Raw genomic sequence first — 7,988 nt, 5'->3', positions numbered from 1 at the left:
TAAATTCACGCCGCAACGATCATAACCCGCATCACAACAACCACAATAGCCACAACCGCATCCGCAATTTAAAACCATGGTCAAGATCTTTGGGATCTTGTGAAGGAGGGAGTGACACTGCTTGTAGAAAACACAATGTATGAAGAAAATACTGTACATAAAGAATTGAAGAAGAAAAATTATAAAGCCCTTTTATAATTCATCAATGTCCTGATTATGATAATTTTGAAAAATTAAATGATGTTGATTCAAGAAAGAAGCATGGGAAATTCTAAAAAAATCGTTTGGAGGCGCTGAGAATGTGAAAGAAGTGAGCTTACAAACTCACAAAAGAATGTATGAATTGCTTCAGATGGAAGACAATGAAAACATAATTATTTTTTTCACCAGGGTTACAAAACTGGTGAATCAAATCAAGATATATGGAGAAATGTTGACATCAAAATCAATTGTTGCAAAGATCTTGAGGTCATTGGCTCCAAAGATCGGCCACTCGGTAGTAGCCATAAAAGAGTTGAAAGATTTGTCAACATTAACAAAGGATGAGCTTCAAGGGACGCTTGAATCTCATGAACAAATGATGACTGAAAGATCTGCAAGCAAGTCAAAAAGTGATAGTGATGTGGCTGCGTAATCAGCAAGAGAAAAGAAAGGCAAAGGGAAGTGGTTTGGAAAAAAAATTAGAGGAGGCTACAACAATTCGATTGGTCGAAATCAGCAAGAAAAAGGTTGGTCGAATAAGAGAAATTCCTCATGCCAAAGCAACTAAAGAGGGGTGGTGTGGGTAAAGGAATAAGAGGTGGTCGAAAACCTGACAAAAGTCACATTCAGTGTTTCAACTGTCCGAAGTATGGTCACTACTCTAGTGATTGTCCTGAAAAATAAAAGAATCAAGAAAATGATGCAAAGTTTGCAAATCATGAATAGGAAGAGATATTGATAATGACCACAACAAGAGAGGAAGAAAGATTCAAGGATCGATGATACTTGGACTCGGGATGCTCATCAAACATGAATGGTAGGAAAGATTGGTTTGTTAACATAAAACCCTCGGTGAAGAACATGGTAAAATTTGCAAATGACAAAACTCTAGCAGTTGAAGGTATTAGTGATGTTCTGATTATGAGGAAAGATGGAAAAAGGTCAGTAATTTCCAATGTACTGTACATACCAGGCATGAAAAGCAATTTTCTCAACATAGAGAAGTTGGTCGAAAAGAACTACAAAGTGTCGATCAAAGACAAGATGATGAGAGTTCTAGACTCAGGTGGAAGGTTAATCTTGAAGACTCCAATGTCTCATAATATAACCTTCAAGATTGAACTTAATGTGATGGAGCACAAGTGTCTTGCAACTGCATCTAGCAGGGATGAAAGGATATGACACTATAAACTTGGTCATCTCAATTTCAAAGATATCATAGATCTGAAAAGAAGAAATATGGTTCTAGGGTTACTAGAAATCGATATTCCAAATGAAGTGTTTCAGGAATGTGTGCAGGTGAAGCAACACAAGAATAACTTCAACAAGGATGCATGAAGCAAGTCACAATACTTGAAGTCATATACTCTGATGTGTGTGGCCTATCCAGATGGATTAGATTGGAGGTAATATATACTTTGTCACTTTCATAGATGATTTCAGTCAAAAACTGTGGACTTAACTGATCAAGAAGAAAAGTGAAGTGATCGAGGTATTTGTCAAGTTTAAATATATGGTCGAAAGACAAACTGGTAGAAAACTCAAGATTTTCAGGACTGATGGTGGTAGAGAATATGTGTCGAAAGACTTGGGCACATTATGTGAGAAAGAATGGATTGTGCATGAGGTGGTGCCACCCTACACTCTACAACAGAATGAAACTGCAGAAAGGAAGAATAGAACCATCATAAATATGGTGAGAAATATGTTGAAAGGAAAGCATCTACCCAAATTATTATGGGGAGAAGCTGTATGGACTGCAACATATATTTGAACAAATGTCCCATGAAAAGACTAGGAGGAATCACACCAGAGGAATGTTGGTCTGGTGTCAAGCCTAGCTTGAGTCATCTGAAACTATTTGGATTTATAACACATAGACATGTGCCAGGTCAGTTGAAGAGAAACCTTGATGATAAATCGAGTCAAATGATTCCAATAGGATATCATTCGACTGAAGGTTACAAGTTGTTCGACCCAGTGAATAAGCAAGTAGTGATCAGCAGGGACATGATCATATATGAGTTTAAGGAATGGGATTAGACTGAAAATGTCAAGAAAGATTCAGTGAGAATCTTATGTAAAGAATCAACAAGTGAAGTCGAAAGAGAAGTTCGACAAGAAGAAGTCAGAGGTCAAGCAAGCACAAGAAGACCTCAAAGAACAAGACAAATTCCTGCAAGGTTGCAAGAATGTGTGATTACATCAGATGATGTGGTCGTGATGAAGGTGGGCTGGTACATTATGATTTTTACGCAGATGTCAAACTAGTCAATGCAGCTGAAGCATTGAAGGATTCGAAGTGGATGAAAGCAATAAATGAGGAACTGAAGTCCATCAAAGTTAATAACACTTGGTCACTTGTCGAATTTCCTCAAGGCAATAAGGAAATCGATATGAAGTGGGTATACAAGGTGAAGTTGAATCCCAAAGGTGAAGTAACTTGGCACAAGGCAATACTTGTGGCGAAAGGATTTCTTCATAAATAAAGAATCAACTTCAACCAAGTTTTTGCACCTAATGCAGGATCGAAACAATCAAGTTGGTCGTTGGTCTAGCAAACATGAACAACTGGCATGTCAGATGAATGTGAAATGTGAATTCCTGAATGACCCCTTAGATGAAGAAGTTTATGTTGCACAATCAACTGGGTTTGTGAAGCAAGGAGAATAAAGTAAGGTATACAGGTTGCATAAAGCCCTGTATGGACTTAAGCAAGCTCCGAGAGTTTGGAATAAGAAGATAGACAATGTTCTAAGGGAGAAGGAATTTGTGAAGTGCATAACTAAGCATGAAGTATATCTAAGAAGAAGAAATAGTGAATTGCTTATACTATGTCTTTATGTCGATGACCAATTGAGAACAGGAAGTTGCAAGAAGGAGAGTGAAGACTTCAAACATGACCTAAGTGAGGAGTTTGAAATGTCATACTTGGGAAATGTCTCATACTTTCTTGGTATCGTATTCTACAAGAGTAGTAGAGGCTTGATGATGTATCAAAGAAGATACACGAGCTAAACACTCAAGAGATTTGATATGCAATATTGCAATCCAAAGACTCTAGTTGAGGCTAGATTGCAACTGTCAAAAGACACAAATGAAGATGATGTCGATCCAACGTAATACAGAAGACTAATTGGATCACTTTGATACCTTTGTTACACAAGGCCTGATCTAGCATATAGTGTAAGTATGGTGAGTAGATTCATGCAAAAGCCAAAGGTATCACATCTAGCAGTGGCGAAGAGGATACTAAGGCATCTCAAAGGAACTCTCCAATATGATATTTTTTCCTACAACTTATGAAGGAAAATAATGCAAGCTAGTGGATTACACCGACTCAAGTTGGTGTAGTGATGTTGAGGATTGAAAATCCACAACTGGTTATGTGTTTATGCTAGGTGGTGTGCAAGTTTCCTGGAGTTCAAGAAAGGAACCAGTAGTGGCACTATTGTCATGTGAAGCAAAATACATAGTTGCTTCTGTATGTGCATGTCAAGCAACGTGGATGGTGAATTTGGTCGAAGAGATTACAGAGAAGAATCATGGAGCAATTTTCCATGAAGATCGACATCATGTCTGCTATCAATCTGGCAAAGAATCCGATATCGCATGGATGAAGCAAGCACATCAAAATGAGGTTCCATTATCTTCAAGAATAAGTTGCAAAAGGGAAGTTGAACCTGGAATACTGCAGAACTGAGAATCAGATTACAGACATCATGACAGAAGAAGTACAGGTTGAACGAAGTGTTCAATAAGTTAAGATATATGATGAATGTAGATATCTTAGACACAATGAATTAGGTGGTGTGTTGATTTGTAATTCCTTTTGTCGAAGCAAGTTGCTCGACAAAGACAAGGAAATATCGAGATATCGAAGCATGTCGCTTGACAGATATTTCGACTTAGACTTATTTTTGTAATTTTAGTTGAATTAGGTTAATTGTAGTTTTGCTTAGGGAGAAAGCAAACTCAACCTATAAATAGGAAGTAACCCCTATTTTTAAAAAGAAGAGAGAATGCAATTGCATATTTGAATAAAACTTCAGTTTGAAGTGCAGAGAGAAACTGTGCAGAAATATTCATTCTCTTCCCCTTTTATTCAAAACCTTAATTCACTTTCTTCCCAATTTCAATTTTTGTTTTTTTTTATTATCAATTACGCAGTAAAATTCTCCATAGATTCGGTGAAATTTCAACATGTGCTAGTGCTAATTTAATTAGATGTCATGGTTCAATTCCTATTTAAAAAAGTTTGAATGATTTTTAGTATCTATAAAAAAATTATTTCTATAGAAAAAATTATTTTTCGATAAAATTTTAAATTGTTAAATTAATTTTTTCATATAGAAATAATAAAATTTTCAATAAAATTCAAAAAAAAAGTTTTTTTTAAAACTCTGTAGGAAATTCTATAGAACTAAATATAAAAGTTTTAAAGATACAAGTTTAAAATTAAACATAAAAAATTTATTTTGAAAATTGTACCTTTGACTTTATTAAAAATTTAGAATTGACTTTTGTTAATTCTTTTCAACACAATTTTTATTTGTGGTGTTATTTATCATGTAACCTTAAGGTTAAGGATATAAGTTAATATGACTCAAAATAATGTATATCCAAAAATTTGATATTAAAATTTTCTAAGTAAGAATTTCAAAAAACTTAATATGAATTGTTTTGTAAAATATAAGACTTTGAAAAATACCTCAAAAAATTTCTTTGAAGTTTTCAAAACCTTGTTCATTGAAAATTTTAAATATTTAAAAGTTTGTGTAGAGTGAATTTTTTTTATATCTGAACAAGTGAAAGGAAAGATGAAAACATGAATGTGCAAAAACTACAATAAAAAAGAATAAAAATAGTATTTTTTAATTATGCAAGGATGAGGTATATATGTGGAGGTATAGAGTAAATTGTTTTCAAAACAGTAATTATTTTACTAGGCCCAACATACATAATTTATAAGTGGTTGTTTATTATAATTTAAGTATTGTGATTATTTTCACATCTTTAATGGTACTCTCACGTAATTTTGTGAAAAATATAAAATATTCATATAAATTGAAAATATATTTTCGAATGTTCCTCATTTCACATTCTTTCTATTCGTAAGTGGGTCACACCCTTATTTTGTCAAAAATTAATACGAAAAAATATTTTTAGAAATCATAAAAAATAAATTGGAAATTTTATTTCCGAAAAATGATGTGTTTGTCAAACCAGAAACATATGCAAAAATATAACATAAATTAATATCAATAATTGTTATGACATACATTAAAAACATAATATTACATAAATATCGTTAACGTAAATCTAACATTACATTTCATCATCAAGTGATGGTTGAAGGAAGTTTCAACATCTTTAAAATATCTTCAGTCGATCTCTGATGCAGGCGGCAAGTGCACGACAGTGCGAAGTAGTATTATAGATATCGAACCATACAAAGATGCATTTGATTACTGATTTTTACTCTGACAGAATAAAAAGCAAGACACGGTGTCATACCCCAATTTTGTCTGGGCATATTTAAATTTTTGTAAAATCGATTTCATTTTTAATTTGCATCATATGCACAACATGACATGCATTCCATCATGAATAATAACTAAAATATCAGTCAGAATAAATTTATTGAAAATACAGACAAATCGGTTGAATCATTTCCTTAAGTACGGACAAAATCAGCGGGTAAAAAGTTTCAAAATTAAAATTACAGACACCAGTATTATTAATCTACGGTTCACGTAGTTTAACCTGGTGTGCTCGTTATATTTTTCAGCGACTGTTTCGGTTGCATTTTGACCCGCCTGAGCCTTTTCACCGGTGAAAATTTATTTCAGCATTTGAAGAAACGTTGTATTTTTTCAATAAGTATATTTTGCACTGATCATTTTCATGCATCCGATTTAATTTTTCGAGTAAATTTTTGCCCGACTTTTATTCATTTTTAGTCGTTTTAATTTTGTTCTTTCGTCAAAATAGTCGGATTGAATAAATAAAATTTTCCATGTTATTATTTTAATTTTATCATGATTATTCAAAAGTTGTGAATTTTATTTGATTTAGTTGATTAAAATTGTTTTAAATTGATTAAGTTATCTAAAAACAACATTATAGACATTTTAATTTATTTAAATAGTGTGTGCTTCTTGGTGTGTTTCTTTGATTCGATCCAGGCCATCAATTCGAATTAATCAGTGGCTATTATTAGCAATCCACATTTATCTCATTTATCCAATCAAAAATTAGGATTTAATGAATACTACTATTTAAGAAAATATGAAAATAAATAAAATTAAAAAAAAACTCTCTCTCTCTAGTACATTGCCTCCAACGGATATAAAAATAATAATAAAAAAAGGAACGGTGACAGGAGTCATCACCAACGTCTCTCTGCTTAAATTCACATACACCACTCACTCTCTCCATTCATTAAAAAAAGAAAAAAGGAAAAGAGAAAAACTGTACAGCTTTTCCACCCCCACCTTCCTTCCTTCTTCGCAACCTAAGATACCACCACACACCGACCCAACCGTCGCCGGCGAACCCTCCTTCCATCGCCGCGATAACGTTTCGCCGGTAATCTTCAAATCCACCCCTAAATCTCCTTCCAATCTCACCCACCGGCCGCGATACGCTTCCGCCGCCCTTCTCCACCATAACCGCATTTCACTACCCACCACAAAAACACCATACCACCATTAACACTGTCCATGACCTCCACTAACGATCTCTTTGAGAAAATGAAAAAAGAAAAAGGAAACGTGGTCGGTGCACGGATCTACGCCGAAAGCGCCATCAGGAAACGAACGGAGCAGATGAACTACCTCCTACTACCCCCCGATTGGACGTGGTTAGTGCTCGTCTCGATGCACAAGCAAAGATGTCGACGCTCAGCAAATCGATGGGAAACATCGTGAAATCGTTGGAATATCGTCTCGCAACTGGAAACCTACCGGAGATGTCGGAGACGATGGATCAGTTCGAGAAACAGTTTGTGAACATGGAGGTGCAAGTGGAGTTTATGGAAAGTGCTATGGCTGGATCAACCACGCTTTTCACACCAGAAGCTTCCATGCTGTTCCGCTTAAGGAGAAGGATGCTGAGAAGGTTGATGAGGATGATTTGTCGAGGCGTCTCGTGGAGCTTAAAGCTAGAGTTACAACCGAGGAATCCTTGCAGGAGCCACCGTCGTGCTCGACACACTCAGTGGTAGCTATTTTCCAACTTTGAGAATCTTAAAAAAGGTGAAGCTCATATACTTTATATTCATGTCTATTTTGTTTGACCCTGATTTTTAGTATTTAGTAAAACTTATAGTATTAATTTGAAGTTATAATGAATAAATTAAAGATTACCTAATTGAAGCTTTATCTATGTTGATCTAATACTCCTTCTGGTTATATGCTTTAATTGATTTCCATTTTTTGATTTGATAATAACAAATTATGATTGGAATCTTGTACTTCTCTGGATGCGGCAAAAAAAAACTATGTAGTTCACTGTGATATTGTATACATTGCAAATGGTATTGCTGTGTTTATTTTAATTTACCATTTACTTTATGGATATTATTAATGCTAGTATATACTAATTATGCAACATATTTGTTTCCATGTCAAGTTGGTTTTTATCATTATAATATAGTGTAATAAGAACTTCACATTTCGTGTAGTAGTTTAATGAGAATTCCATGTCATGATTTCTATCTTGCTTTTAGTTAGTTTTTAAGTCATCCTACATTTAGTAAATAATTTTGTATTGTTGTAAATAAT

The 7,988-nt window shown here is 34.2% G+C and overlaps 1 pseudogene; it reads left to right on the top strand.

Annotated features, from left to right (window-relative positions):
• Positions 1-6,569: 6,569 nt before the first annotated feature.
• Positions 6,570-7,784, top strand: LOC127073471 (ESCRT-related protein CHMP1B-like; annotated as a pseudogene).
• Positions 7,785-7,988: the final 204 nt, after the last annotated feature.

This window comes from Lathyrus oleraceus, chromosome 4, assembly GCF_024323335.1.
Source record: "Lathyrus oleraceus cultivar Zhongwan6 chromosome 4, CAAS_Psat_ZW6_1.0, whole genome shotgun sequence".
Lineage (NCBI taxonomy): Eukaryota > Viridiplantae > Streptophyta > Magnoliopsida > Fabales > Fabaceae > Lathyrus > Lathyrus oleraceus.
Note: the sequence above shows the minus strand (reverse complement) of the source record. Positions and strands in the feature narration are given on the sequence as shown.